The sequence below is a fragment of the Rhinolophus ferrumequinum genome, chromosome 14 (genome assembly GCF_004115265.2).
Source record: "Rhinolophus ferrumequinum isolate MPI-CBG mRhiFer1 chromosome 14, mRhiFer1_v1.p, whole genome shotgun sequence".
Taxonomy (NCBI): Eukaryota; Metazoa; Chordata; class Mammalia; order Chiroptera; family Rhinolophidae; genus Rhinolophus; species Rhinolophus ferrumequinum.
In genome coordinates, this window is record NC_046297.1 from 72,779,570 (window position 1) to 72,795,318 (window position 15,749).

Below are 15,749 nucleotides of genomic sequence, written 5' to 3' on the forward strand. Positions count from 1 at the left end.
TCCATGTCTCCAACACTGGCCATGCTGTGTGGCTGCTGCTGGCCTTGGGGAGCCCTGACCCGACAGAGTAGTGAGCTCTGTCATGACCTACATGCCCCCAAGGTGGGTGGGGCCAACCTCATCCATCCCCAGCCCTGCTCACCAGACACCAGGACCCTGTTCATGATATACTGCTGGGACGCACAGCAGTGCTGGCCAGAGGGCACCCTGTGTTTGCCTCTTCCTGTAGACAAGCCATTGCTGGTGGTATTGCTACCAGGCCATGAAATCCAGGTGTGTGCCAGCCCCTCGCTGTGGGGAGGAGGTGCGAGGTTGGCCTGGCCTGAGTCTCTCTAGTGTGCCTGGGGTGGGAAGCGTGCCTGTCTGCCCCTCACCTGCACGTGTAGGCAGGCTGCCTGCAGCTGGCCCTGCCCTAGTCATGCCCACCGGTCCTTGTCCCACTGGCTCCTCTCCCTGCAACCCCCATGCCTGGGCCTGCACCACCGATACAGCAGGCGGGTATCCGGCAAGGCGAGCCCCTCCACACAATCCTGCCCATTGCTCTGCCTGCAGCCAGCGGAAGCTGGTGGCCCCCTGAGCTGACTGCTGGGCACTCACAGCCCCTCAGAAGCTGCACCCAGCCCTGCAGGCCACCTGCTTCCCGCAGAGTGCCTGCAGGTCAGAGGGCATGGTCCCAGGAAGAGGGTCCCAGGACACCCGAGAGCAGTGTCACCATGCTGACTCCAGCCTGGTCCAAGAGGTCGCTGTGCAGGCTTTGGCCCTGAGCCACAGGTGCCCCCTTGGTACCGGCCTGGCTCAGCCTGTGGGGTAGTGCAGACAGCTTCTCCACAGAATGGTCTGCTGTGAGTGTCACTCTCTCCTCCCGGACACATGGCCTAGAGCGGCAGAAGTGGGCGGGATGCAGGGCCCAGAGGGAGGGGGGTGGGCACAGAGCAGAGTGACAGGCTGACCTCCCCATCTAGGGCCCAGACACCATAGCCCAGCAGCCCAGTGGCTCCAGCAGCAGGCCCAAGTGGCGAGTTCCTCACAGGGCAGGTTCCTCCACAGCAAAGATGCCAATGACAGCGCCTGCTCTCCCCCGTGAACCCCTGCCATCAGAGGAGCTTTTTTTTTTTTTTTTTAAAGATTTTATTGGGGAAGGGGAACAGGACTTTATTGGAGAACAGTGTGTACTTCCAGGCCTTTTTTCCAAGTCAAGTTGTTGTCCTTTCAATCTTAGTTGTGGAGGGTGCCGTTCAGCTTCAAGTTGTTGTCCTTTCAGTCTTAGTTGTGGAGGGCGCAGCTCAGCTCCAGGTCCAGTTGCCGTTTTCTAGTTGCAGGGGGCGCAGCCCACCATCCCTTGTGGGAGTCGAACTGGCAACCTTGTGGTTGAGAGGACGTGCTCCAACCAACTGAGCCATCGGGAGCTCAGTGGCAGCTCAGCTCAAGGTGCCCTGTTCAATCTTAGTTGCAGGGGGCGCAGCCCACCATCCCTTGCGGGACTCAAGGAATTGAACTGGCAACCTTGTGGTTGAGACCCCACTGGCCCATGTGGGAATTGAACCGGCAGCCTTCGGAGTTAGGAACATGGAGCTCTAACTGCCTGAGCCACCAGGAAGGCCCCAGAGGAGCCTCTTAATCTGCCTGCCTCCAAGAGGCCCTGCTGCCTCTGTCCCCCTCAGTGCTACCACCTGTGCCTCGTGCTGCTCCCTCCAACAACAAGGGGGGCTGGACACACGCTGGCCTGGCTTAGTGGGAAGAGCACAGCCTCTGCCCAGCTGGCAGCACTGTGCTGGGCACTCAGGGCTGGGGTGAGAAAAGGCCAGTGGAGCCAGCGGGACTGACTCCCTATTATGCATTGAATTGTGTGTCCCCCCCAAAATTCATGTGTTGGGGCCCTAAGCCCCTCAGAATGTGACCTTATTTGGAAATATAGTCATTGCAGATAAAATCAAGTAAGATGAGATCATACTGGAATATGAGAGTATGTGGCCCTGCATGTCCTTATAAAAAAGGGGAGATCAGAACAGACACACAGAGGGAAGATGATGTGAAGACAGGGAGAAGACCGTCCATAAGCAGAGGGGAAGCCTGGGACCCATTCTCCCTCGAGACTCTCAAAAGGAGCCAGCCCTGCAGACCCCTGGCCCTGGGACCTCCAGCTTCAGCATTCTGTTGTTTAAGCCACCTGCCAGCCCGGAACAAACAAGACAGTCCCAAGTCTGAGAACTAAACCTGGTGGAGTGAGTGAGGAGGGGAATGTGGGCATTCAGGACAGCAGGAAACCCTGGAAGCTTCCTTGTGCCAGCCCCAGCCTCTCCCTGTGACAGGAGGGGGAGGGAGGAGGGGGAGAAAGAAAGGCAAGGGGGGGGGAGGGCAGAGGGTGAGGGAGGGAGGGGGGAAAGGGAGGAGGGAGATGGAGGGAGAAGGGAGGGCAGAGGGGGAGACCGGTGAGCCAGGGTGGAACCCATTCTGTGGACTGCAGGCTGGGCCATGAGTTAGCATTAAACCAGGAGAGATGTCCAGCCTGTACTTCAGAGTTAAATTTCTTTCTATTTTGCTCCAAATATGTATTTTCTTTCCAGTTGCTATGTAAATGGAAGTCATAAGTAATAGCACTGTGATCTCAGCTGGGAGTTCTACTTGATAGAAAAGGTGGGAGGTGAGCCCAGGTACCTTGACCCCCTGTCCCAGCCCAAGACAGTTCAGAGGCTGAGCAGTCCTGCCCCCAGAGGTCCTGTCCTTTGCTGGCCACACACACCTCTGGGGGCTGGCAGCCAGGGCCCGCCTGTATCTGTGGCCCTGGCCCTACTGGGAGAGCAGGGTGGCCATGCCATGGGGTCTCAAGACTGTTCAAAGACGGGAACCAGGTCTGGAGGTGCCCCAGAAATCCTTCTGGTCAACCCTGCCTGCCCAACTCTCCTTCCTCCTTGCGGCCTGCCTTCTCGTCCCAAGGGGGCAGGTCTCCTCCCAGCTCCAGAGCCCCCAAGCTGTCCAGCTTCCCTGTGGTCACCCCATCCTTCCACAGGACTCTGGGCTGAGCCCGTCCCCAGCCCGAGTCTCCCAAGGCACCTGCAGGCGGCAGCCCCTCCTGGACCAGATCAGCTCGGCTGGTCCGGCTCGGAGAGAGTGGACCACCCTGAGCCCAGCCTTGGGCACAGCACCCTGCCCTCAACCCCTCTGGCTCAGCTGCCTGCACACCTGGGCTCCCATGCCCGCCTCCTGGGCCTGGCTGTGCAGTTTGTCTACGGTGACCCCTGCAGGTCCTGGGGTACCCGGCGGGAGGTACAGTTCCTGGACAGATGCTGTTGTGTGTGCCACAAGCTGGCCAGGGGCCTCTGCCAGCTGGGCCCTCAGCTGGGAGAGGAGAGCAGCATTGCCCCAGGCAATCCCGCCTGGGGACAGAAAGCCCTCCAGACCCACCCCCGCCATCCCTGTTCCAGGGCCAAAGGCTATGGGGCAGGGTGGACACCCCTGCCCCAGCCCTCCAGGTCCATCCTGGGCACAAACACCTGCTCTTGGTTCTTAAGTACCTGATATTCAGAGGCGGCTCCCTCCAGTTCCATCCGGGCCCCTGAGCTTGCTGGGGTTGTGGACTCAGTGGACCCCATGCCCAGGTCAGGCAGCAGTCCCTGCTGGACACAGGTGGCATCCCCAGGCAGCCGCGCCCACTCCTGGAGCTGCTCCAGCTACTCCCTCACCAGCAGAGCTTCCTCCTCTGTAGCCAGAGGGAAGGGCCAGGTCAGCACCTGGACCATGCCCCAGGCAGGGTAGGAGGCACTGGGGGAAGGGCTTTCCTGGGAGTCCCCAGATGTGAACACGGAAGACACCCTGTCTGACCTGTCCTGCCTGTCCCACTCACCACCAGCCTCAGGCCAGCCTCCAAGGCCCTCTGCAGGCCCTCAGCCCGGGCCACAGCCCCTGGTACACCCGCTGTGAACACAGGCCCACTGAGCCTTGTGCCAGTCCCTGGTCCACCCAGGCCCTGGACTGTACTTGCAGGTACAGGAAAGCCCCCTCTCCTCCCTCGGGCCCCAGCTGGGTCAGGAGCTGCTGGTCCAGGGTCAGCAGTACCAGGTCCACACCGCAGGCCTCCTCAAAGCTCCAGGCAGCCGGCACAAGCTGCTCCAGGAGCTCCAGGGGACAGAGACAGGGTGGTCAGCGGCACCCTCCCGGTGCCGGCCCTGGCCTCACCTGGCCTCCGCCCGCTGCACCAGGCCATGCCATTATGTCCACAACTCCGCTGGGTTCTGTGCCTCCTGCAGTGTCTGTTCCCCCAGCATGCCCAGGACAGTGGGGCGGTTACAGGGGCCTGGCCGCCCCTGCCCCTTCTGGGGCGCCTTGGGCCCAGACCGGCAGTCCTTTCACTGCCCGCCACCAGGAGAGGGTCTGCAGGCCATCACTGGGCTGGGCCTTGGTCCGAGGCACAGAGGACTCAGGGGATCCCAAGGGGCCCCCATCTGGTCCACACTCCACACCCTATACCTCCTGCTCCCGTAGCTGGGCAGCGGCCACCGTGCCATCAGGGGCCAGGAGGCCTGCAAGGCCTGCAGCTCCGCCATGCCCTCCAACCAGCTGTGAAGGGTGTGCAGGGCCCTGTGGACAGATGCCTGCAGCAAGGACTGGACCTCCAGCCCACCCCAGGCTGCCCTGCCTCACCCGGGCTGGATGGCCAGGCCCCACCTCCACAGTCTCATAACTACTGTCTGTGTCACCTCAGTCACCTCCAGGGCACGGGGCCCCACCAGGCCCAGGGATCCCTGGTGGAGAGGGTCCCCTTGGGCCCAGGTTTTGGCCCTGGCATGAAGCCTCCCCTCCCCCAGGCAGCCCAGGCGTGAGGCCAGGTCTCCCGTGGCCGATGGCACTATGCGGCCTGTGGGAACGGGGACACGGGGTGGTCCTGCTGTGGCAGGGTGGGGGGCACAATAGGGAGGAGCCAGGAGCCCCTGGAGCCCTGGCTACCTTTGCCCTGGCCTTTCCTCTCCAACTACAGACAGTCCAACAGGTCCAGCCGCCAGCCCCAGGGCTGTCGTCTTGTCTCTGCCGCCTGTTTCCTGGGAAACGTCCAGTCCAGTCATGAGGGTGGGGGAGGGGCTGGGGGAGGGGCTGCAGGGCTGGAGTTTCTCACCCTTCCCCCTCAGTTCCTTGTCAGTAAGGCGGGGGCTCTCACTCCCCACACACGCCCCATGCAGCCCACCCACACTGCTGTGGGGCTGGGGACACCCTGAGGGTGACCTGGGGGTGGAGGAAATGAGGGGCAGTGCATACACTTTGGGGAGCCCCTCTGGCTGGATGGCTGAACCAGGGCCTGCAGAACTACTGGTTCTCCCACCACCATCTCCTCAGCCAGACCCTGGAGGGGCCCCTGAGCTGCATTCCCCACCTCCACGTGTAGCTAACCAGCCTCACCCTCCTGCTTTAGCCACCCTACCCTTGGGGCCCCAACACCCCCACCAAAGGCTTCCCGATACCCCAGACTGATGGGCTGGGTTCCAGGAGCCCCACACCTTGGCCACACCCTTCCCCACCCTCCCTGGAATGAACCACCCCCTCTTCCAGCAGAGCCCCTTCTCGCAGGTCCCTAGGACAAGGGCTGACTCCCACAGGGCGGGGGTGGGGGGGAGCTCCCAGGGATGCAGGCTTATAGTTTTCTACTGTGGTTTTGCCATCCGGTGGTCAGGTGGGCATCCATGTGGATCTACCCATTCATTCATTCATTTATCTGCTGATTCCTTCATCAAAATTTGGCTTTTACCAAGGAGTGGACGCTGTGTCCAGCAGACTAGCCAAGGGCCCTCCCATGTCCAATGCCATGTTGGGTCCCAGACCCTCCCAGGAGCCCCCCTGCCTAAGGAGGGAAGCCTAGGGGCATGGAGTGGCCCCTCAGGTGCCTGGTAGTAGAGCCCTGGGAGGCCCTGGAGTCCTCCCTCCCACCCCCAGGCTGTGACCACTCCAGCCTGCCCCTGCCTGGGCTTGTCTTTTTCCCCCTGGTTTGTGCTGCTGTTGCCTTGGGAACACTTCATCGGAAACTGTCGGGTGGGGCGGGCAGGCGGGCAGGCTGGCAAGCTGGGGCGTCGGGCGGGCCAGGGCGGCGGGTGCTATGGGTGGATGGGTAGGCGGCACCTCTCCTAGAAGGGGCCCACCCTGCCCTTCCCACTCCGTTCTCAGCCTGGGGAACACCTAGTGTGTGAGCCCCCTCAGGCAGCCTCAGTGGGCTAGAAGGGTGCATTCCAGCGGAGGCCTCCCCCAACTCAGCACACAGACTGCCTCATGCCCACCCACCTGCCAGGGTGTCCCCCAGGGCACAGAGACCTGCCCAGACCAGCCACCCCATTTGGCCTCAGGCTTCCCATGGGGAGGGGGAGCAGGTGCCCCTGGCTCACGACACCTGGTCCACATGTTCACCTCCCCACCCAAGGCAGGGCTGGATCAGGCTTCTGTTTGAGCTTGTACAGGGCTGGCCGCGGGCTGGGGCTGAGGAGCAGAAGGCCAGGCGCGGCAAGGCCTCGGGGTAGGTTGGGGCTGCCTCTGGCCTTTCCTACCGGGCCTGGGTCAGGGTGCCAAGTGGAGTCAGGCTTCTCCTGGACAGAGACAATAACACCCACCCAGCAGCACCCTGGGATGGCCATGTGGCCCTTTCCACACCAGGGTTCCCTCGAGACAGCACATGAGTGACGTAGACCTCAGGGAGGAGAGGGGCTGGCAGGGGCCCTGTCCCCCCATCCCCCAGCATGCCCCACACTCCGGCTCATTCACACAGAGGAAGTTGGTTTGACGGAGCCCACACCCTGTGCCCTTTCGCTCTGAGCCTCGCCCTCCGTGCTGCCACTGGGCCTTTGCATAGGCCGTGGCCCCTCCTAGGACCTTCCTTCTCTGTGTCCTTCCCTTGCACATCAACCTAGGCATCCCTTTCCAAGGCCCCAAATGACCCAGTGCCGCCACCCTGCCCCCTCTCCACTCCCACCTGGGCTGAGGACAGTCCCAGGTCTGCCTGCACTCTCACTCTTTGGTGGAGCAGGGCCACAGGCACCACTGACAGGCAGTGGCCTGGCCGAGCCAGAGGGGAAGTGCCTTCAGGGGAGAATGCAGTCAGAACCGGGTCTGCAACAAGCCCAGACAGGTCCCACGCAACCCCACAGCAGTGCGTCCCCAGCCCTCATCACTGGGAACCTAACTTATGTACATTCTTTGGCATGTCTGACAGTGGCAAATGGGCCCAAGTGCAGCGGGAGTGGCTGGTGGTCTGCCTGGCTGGAGCTGGTGTAGATGAGCTGGCTTTGGCAGGGCAGCCCGAGGTGGCCTAGCGCAGGGAGCAGTACCTGCTCGGGAAGTAAGCCCAGATGGCCCTGGGGCAGTCGGGCAGCTGTGCCCCACCCCAGGGCCCTGCCTGGGGCTTTCTCCACAGTGAGGGTAGTGGGCTGTGCCCCTTAGCAGGGGCTGTACATTGAAATAGGAAGCTTTTCTCCACAAGACACAGATTTACTAGGGAGAAGACATGGCAACCGTAATAGTCTATAAGTTACTGGTGCATGTATCTGTGCCTTCAAGAAGCCTGAAATCCCAGGGACCTGCACCCCTGTTCCAGGTGGAGAAACGTGGCCACGTGGCAGGTCCAGGCAGAGGACCCTATGGCCTCACAGAGGGATGAGCAGACTCTAGGCTGTTGTCAGTCACCAGAAACCCAACTCAAACTGGCTTTTAAAAAAGGAGAGAGGGAGGGAGGAAGGGAGGGAGGGAGGAAGGGAGGAAGGGAGGGTCGCTGTTGATTGGAAATGCAGTCTGTGTCTGCGAGAGAAGCAGGAGACTGTCACCCAGGCTGGCTGCTGGCACCCTGCTGGCTTCACTGTCTCCTGGCTCACAGCTGCGAGTGCTGGCACCTCCAGAGGAAAAAAAAGAGGAAAAGAAAACCTGTGTTCCTCTCCAAGAAGACCAAGAAAAGGTCCTTGGCAAGTGGCCTGGAGCTGCCCAGGGATTGAACAACTCCCAAAATCTGCTGGCTGCGGGCCTCACAGCTGAAATAAGCCCCTCGAGGTCCGTTTGGGTCTGTTTGCAACCTGTCACTCCAGGGCCCCAGGGAGTCAGAACTCCCTCCGACGGAGCGTGGCCCAGCTTGAGACACGCACAGGAGCCCAGGCTATCACCATCTCCCCAGCAGGGGCTAGGCCCGTGCCCTCTGCCACTTGGTCTCAAGCCGCAGCTCGTACCCTTTTCTCATTAGTTACGATGGCCTTTGTTGCTAGTGACAGGGATTTTCCTGGGAGGTGGTTTAGGTGGGAACGGGGTCTGTTAGTGCACAAGTGTGGAGAAGCCTGGGGCAGGGTGCCTTCAGGCTCCATCCAGCGGGCCCCATGTTGCTGTTCCTTCCTCGTTCTCTTGGTTTTATTCTCTGTTTGTGTGCATTACAGGTGGTATAAGGTGGCCTAAGGTAAGGTAAGGTAAACCTAAGGAACGTCGTCATAACGGGAGAAAAGAAGCCCACTTGTCTCCCTCCCACAAGTTCTGGAAAAATCACACTAGCTGTCACTGGGTCAACTGCGGTTAGGAGTTGAATGGTGGCTCCCACCCCCACCCCGCAAAGATGTGTTGAAATCCTAGCCCAGTACCTGTAAACCTGACCTTGTTTGGAAATGGAGTTTCTGCAGATGATGTCATCAAGTTAAGATGTGGTCACATGGCAGATCCGGGCAGAGGACCACTGTGTACATATGGAGGCCACGCGGGTCTGGGCATGAAGGGCGGAGGCAGGAGTGGCCCCACTTGTCACTGCTGGGACAAGTGGCCCTGCTGGGAACCTGTTCCCCACCCTGCACCTTAGGCTCTGCTGGTGCAGAGGTCCTGGTTGCTTCTCCCAGGCCTGGTTCCATTAACTTCCCGGGTGCTCCTGGTTATTTTGGGCTGCACATGCTGACAGAAGAGCAGGACAGGACCTACCAGTCAGGAGCAGCTGCCCCGGTCATCAGGCAGAGGGGAGCCGTGGAGGGTGTGTGGGGTTCCGAGGGTCCGCTTGGACCTTACCAAGCCCAGCCTTACCTTACACAGCCAGGGCCTCAGACCTCTCAGGGGCCTGGGTCATCGTCAGGCAGGCCACCAGACCAGGAATGGAGGAAGGGGCGGGACAGTCGTGGCTTTGGGATCAACTGCAGCCGTCTGTTGTTTTTCTGGAAATCACAGCAACCACAGCTCTGAGGGGTCAGCGGGTGAAGTTAACATGGGGTGCGAGGGTGTCAGAGCTGTGCCAGGGGTGGACTCTATGTAGCAGGCACTGTCGACGCCCCATGGCACCCCAGGGCTCAGGCCCCTTCATGCACATGGACTCTGGGGGTGCCCCTGTGCCCGCAGACAGCACCTGATGTGGGGACATGGCCTCCAGGTCTGGGAACCGGCTTGGCCTATGACATAGACCTGTGAACCTAAGTTCCCGGGAGTGGCCTTTCCTCAAGACTGATAGTACCCAGCCCCTGATGGAGACCCTAGAGCAGGTCCCCGCAGGATGCATCCATCTTCTTTCACGCAATGTCCCCGGATGGCCTCCTGGCTGCGCTTACCCACTTATATGACCGAAGTGACAAAATCCGAGAGGCTTTGTGTGGCTGTGGAGAGCAGACAGCCAAAGGGCAAACAGTCGAAAGTTGAGCCCCTGCCAGAGTGCAGTTGGGAGTTGGGCAGTGCCCTAAGCATTGGTCCCTCGCTCCCTGTCGGTCTTCCCCATCCCCACTGCTTTTTCTGGCTTCACTTCCTGTTAGACAAATTGCTTTCACCCAGATCCTTTCCTTGGGGTCTATTTTGGGGAGCCCAGCCCAGGTCCCAGGTCGCCCCATGCAGGACACTCACATGGCACCTCGTGCACCCCAGCAGTTCCCCTTTTCATGGCACTTTGGTTAAAGCCTGTCTCCCTTGCTTCTACGCTTCCATCAGTGCAGGAAACTTCTCCCATGGTCACCACTGAATGCCCAGAGCCCATCACGGTGCCAGGCACACAGGGGGTGCATAATTAGAGCTGAATGAATCGATGAATGCAGTCAGGAGTGGGGGTGCCTGGGCAAAATGACCAGGGCAGACGCATGCCTGGATGTCGCGCTGCCCCTTGGCGCCTGGCCCCTGCCCATGGCTTCCCCAACTGGCCAGACTTCCCCCCAGCATGTGACTGGCCTCACACAGTCAGCTACTCTCCTGGACCCTGGATCTGGCGGACACGGTCCCTTCTTTACCTTCCCTGGTCACCTCTTAGGGGACCATGGGGCTGTCTTCCCAGCTGGGGGCAAGACATTCAGCATAGCTGTCTGTAGTCTTGAACTGCCCCCACCTCCTCACCTGGGGGCAGGTGTGTGTGTCTGAGCCTGAGCGGGGTGAGGCGGAAGCAGGTGCACAGGGGTCCAGGCCACCTGCTCATGCAAATGGGCTGCTTGGCACCTGCTTGCCCTGTGTGCCGTCTTCTCTGGATGGTGGAACTCTGCTGCCCACACCCCACTTTATGGCAGCGAACCTATGGCCACAAGCATCTACCAGTCCTGGTCCTGGCTCTTCTGGTTGGGTGGTCTGTCCCCACCAGGGCCCAGGAACAGGCCTGAGGCTGGTCCTCAATGGGGACCGGTCACTTTTGGGAGGGGGTATGGGCTCCTTGTGGGGCACAGCGCAGGCTCCACGTAGGTCTGTCTTCTCAGGGACACTGGACAATGTCCACGAGCTGAGGCAGAGCAGACTCCTGAGCCTGGACCAGCTGCAGGGTCTGCTCAGAGGTCAGCCTGAGAGGCCTCAGACGGTGGTGATGGCCTCCAAAGACACTCATAGGCTCGTACCTCCTGGGTTTGGCCACTGTGACAGGAGTATATATACAAACAGGGGTTCATCTTCTCCCCTAAAATGAGTCCGGCACACTGGTCCTCAAAGTCACCTACCCCCGGCTCTGTGTTTCTGACCTGCCGTTCTTAGTCTCGGCTTCACGCCTCAAGGTCGGACGAAAGCTGTTGGGCTCCAGTGGTCACATCTACACGGCAGCGTGAGGGAGGGGGAGACCACGGGGCCAAAGGAGACATCTTCCACGTGTGAAATGGAATAACCCGTGAGCGACAGCTTGGCAGCACCGCCCCAGGTAATAGGTCCTTTCAGCTACGATCCTCTGAGTTCTGGGGATTTCCCTGCACACACCTGTGCGCTTAAGCAGACTATATACAGGGTCATTCAGTGCTGCCTGGAGACCAAGGACAGGAGATTAGAAATGATTCAGACACCAGCAGGCGCTGATTAAAAGCCACGCTTCATCCACCGTTCATCCACACCCCAAACACCAGCAGCTGCTGAAAAACGAGATCCTGTCCTGTTCGCTGTGGAGAGAGCTGCGGGCTGTAGGACCTAAAGGACAAGGGGCAGAACAGTCCAGTGGCACGGACGTTACTGTTCATGTAACAAGGGTGTGGATTCAAGTCCTGGGGCTACCGGAACAAATGACCACAAACATGGTGCCTAAAGCATCAGAAATCTATCCTCTCACCGTCCTGGAGGCCAGAAGTCCAAAGTCAGGGGGTCGGCAGTGCTGCCACCCACTGCCCAGGAGGCTCCAGGGGAGGGCCCTTCCTCCCCTTCCAGTTTCTGGTTGTGCCAGGCGCTCCTTGGCTTGTGGCCACGTCCCTCCAGGCTCTGCTGGGTCTTCCCAGGGCCCTCCTCTCTCAGCATTGGCTCGAGGCCCCACCCTGGCAATCCAGGGTGGTCTCATCTCCAGACCCTCGATCTACTACCTCTGCAAAGACCCTTTTCCCAGATAGGGCCACCTTCACAGGTACCAGGGATTAGGGTGTGGACTTCACTTTGGGGCCACCATTCAGCCCACCATGGGTTGAATGGTGTCCCCACAAGAGATATGTTGAGGTCCTAAACCCCAGGATCTCAGGATGTGACCTTGTTTGGAAACAGGATCTTTGCAGATGGCATTAGTTGAGATGAGGTCACCGGCAGAAGGGTGGGCCCTAATCCAGTAGGACTGGCATCCTTAGAAGAAGAGGGAGATACAGGGAGCGGCTGAGTGACCACGCAGGCAGAGTTTATTTAGAACGATGCGTCTACAAGCCCAGAAGTGCCAGCAGAAGCTGGAGAGAGGCCTGGAAGAGCATCTCCTCACGGGCTCCAGCAGGATCCAGCCCTGTTGGCGTCTGGATCCTGGACTTCTGGCCTCCGGACCTGTGGGAGCACGAGTTTCTGTTGTTTAAAGACACCCAGTCTTACAAGTGGAACCTTGTTATGGCGGCCCCGGGACACCCTTGCACCGTCTGCTCCCGTTGGCTTCCCTACCTGGTGACCACGTGCAGCACGCAGCCCCAGGAAGCAGTGTTAGCCCAGGCCAGCACCTAACCACCACCCACAGTCTGGGCATTTCCCTGCCCCAGGTCCTCTGGGGGCGGGCAGAGAGGACATCCTTGGAGAGAACCCTCACCCCACAGCTCAAGGGGCCCAGCACTGAGTGACCAGGCCTGGGGCTGTGGTGGGGCTGCCACAACCAGTACTCGGTTCTTATGCAAATCAAGTGAGACCGGGAGCTGCTCGTGTATTTTGGTCTGGGGCCTCATGGCTCATGAGACAACCACAGGGACCCTGGTGGGCCCTGTGGCCTCTGACACCCTTGTCTCCAGTCATCTCCACAGCAATCAGAGGCCTCTGAGGCAGGGAGGCAGTGAGGGGTACAGGCTGGGCTGCGAGTGATGAGCCCATCCCAGGTCCCACCCATCTCTGCATGTCACCCACAAAGCAACCCCGAGAACGCTCTAGACCCTTCCAGCCGCTCAAGCTACACATGAGCCCGCACATCAGGGGCTCCCCACATCCATTAGCCAAGGGCTGCTGACCCCTCCCCGAAATCAACCCTGGAGAAATTCCCGAGGCAGGAAGGGGAGTGTGGACTCCACAAGCCACCTAGTGAGACCCCGGAAGCTGTGGGGTGGCTGCAGCCTGAGCAGCAAGGGTGGGAGAGGGGACAGTGGGCAGCTCGGGGCTCTGTCCTCACTGGTCCCAGGCCTGGCCCCTCTACCGCCATGATGGCAGCATCACCAAGGTCAGCTGTGGCTTTGAGTCAAGTCCCGACCCCACACCCCCCACCTGAGTGAGCACATGCGATGGCAGGCCCCTGCCTCTCTCCCGCCATCCCTGGCCTCCCCAGATGTGCTTCTCCCTGAGAGTGTGCCCACCCGAGAGTGGCAGGTGGTGGTGTGTAGCGCCCCGGGCAGCGTCTCCCCTCTTTACTTGAACGTGCCAGCCTAGGCACGGTCAGGTTTGGCCAGCAGTGCTTCTGTCCACACGACCGGCCAGAGGGGGGTGCACACACCGATGCTGAGTGGACTCGCTGTCACCCACAAACTAAGACAGAGTCACCAAGACAAATGCACCAATAAACTACACATACTTGGGAAAACAAGGGAAGTTACCAGAAACAAGAATTAATTTTAGTAAAAGAAAAAGAACTGAAGGTGAGAATTCTGTACGAGAATCGTAACAGCTAGAATCCATGAGTGGGAGAGGCAGGACGGGCTCAGCCCAAGGCCTTGCTGTGGGCAGCCGGCAGGAGGAAGGGCCAGGGACCTCATCCACTGCCTGAGCTGGAGGAGAACCAAAACATGCCAACAAATAAACAGTGGGACTCGATTTCCCAGAGTCAGAGAAAGGAGAGACCTTGGGCTGTAGGGGCTCAGGGAGCATTCTGGAAGAGATGTAAGGAGACCCAGCCCTGACATGAGGTGGTGACATTGAACAGGATCAAAGACAAGAGGAAGGTTCTGAAAACATTGGGAGACCAAGGAAAACCTCCTGAAAGGGGACACGCATGGTGTCAGGTTTCTCGGCAGCCTGGCTGGACACAAGACAAAGGTGTCTTGTTCTAAAGCACTGAAGGAGAGGCCGCTGGACCTCAGATTTTCATATCCAGACATTCAAATACTTTCAAATGCAGTCATACTAGTAACAGTGTTCTCAGACCTCCAAGTCCACCCATGCTGAGAGCATCTGGAGGTCACAGGAAGGAGAAAATGAGGCAAGGAAAGAGACAAGTGGGAGAGAAGCTGCCAGAGATGGGGTGGGTGGGGAGTGGGCTGTCCCAGCCATAGGACCACAGAAGGAAGTGCTGCCAGAAGAACCAGGAAGCACACTCCATACAGCCGCTGTTGAAGATAAAAATGGGCAGGAGGGGGCCCAAGGACATGCCTTGTCAGAGACAGGAAATCAGCATGGGGAGGACGCTTAAGAGCAGCCAAGAACAAAAATACAATATGTTTCTTTTAAAATCAGTAAAAGAAAATTTGATTTATCCAATGGGAAGCAGAAAAGTAAACAAAACAAAAAAAAGAAAGAAAAATAAAGCACCATGAACAGAATATATGAACATGTATTACACATGAACAGTAATAAGATGACAGAAAACAATGCAGACATAACAGCAGATACATGGTGTAAATGGGCTAAGCTCACCCAGGAGAAGCGATTCTCAGACTAGATTTGGAAAAAGAGCAGACAAGGTCCAGCAGCGTGCTGTGTGCATGGAGCAGAAAGTAATTTTCTCTCTACCCTTCTAAGTTCTTCTGGCTGGACTAACAATCAAATAGACATGAGATAGATTAACAGGAGGAAATGACCAAATTAAATTACATATGTGTGCATGGGAACCCCACATATGAGAGAGTCTGAGACAGACCGGGAAATGAAGGCTATGTAGCATTCTGAGCTAAAGATGAGGCCCGGGGCTTGGGGTTTCAGAGGGGAGAAGGTCATTGCAGTAACTAGAAGTTTGCCCTGCCCTGTGGATAGGTCATAAAAAGTTATCGCTGGTGATAACTCTTATTATGGGCAAGGGCCTCAACTTCCAGGGAGAGGTGAAGGTCTCTCATGAGCCTGCAGCATCTCGACTGCCTGCAGCTCAAAGTAATCCACACCTTGGGGAGCCCTGTGCCAAACCCCTTCTCTTACTTGAATCCTCCCTGTCTGCCTCACTTAGTTCCTATGTGCTGAGCTGAACAAGGTTCCCGTCCTGAAGCAGGTTTTTCTACCTGAATTCCTTTAGGCAGGTAAGGGGTGGGGGCAGGAGGGGACAGTTGTCAAAGGTTCTTTCTGAGTCTTTGAGTTTAAAATAATATCCCCCAAAGGCACATTTTGGGATGGTAAACTCTGCTTCCCTTTATCTGAAAGGGACAATCTTAAAACAAAAAGCCACATGAACCAAAAGAAAGCCACTGTGATCTCTGAGCAAGCAGAACTGTAGACAAGCGCCAGGAAGGATGGGTGTTACATACACCAGCAGGAGGAGGGACAGGACAGAGCCCCAGCAGCCCTCACAGTCTGTAGGAAATGCAGGGCAAACAGGTCCTCCAAGAGCATGCCCCCCGCAGGAACTGGGAGCTCAGAGGGACAAAACTGCAGCGATATAGTGAAGATCCAGCGGTAAGACTGTAAGTCTGATTTGCTGGATACCTGTGGACTCACTATGTACTCACACCCCACAGACAGAATACACATTTCTTAGTCCACAGGGGACGTTTCTGCCCATTTATCACGAAGGAGTCTTGGAATATCCCAATGGCCAATAGCATATGACGGTCCTCTGACCAAAAAGCAATAAAATTAATTCGTTTTTAATTAATTAACCAATCTCTAACCACAAAAGTCCAGTGAAGCAATGGCTGCCCCACCATGAACTACATCTCTCAGTAACCATGGCAGCAAGCCATGGCCGTGTGACAGGTTTGGGCCAAAGAGATGTGCAGTGTCCTTTTTCCTTTCCCGAGGGCCAGGACGCTGGT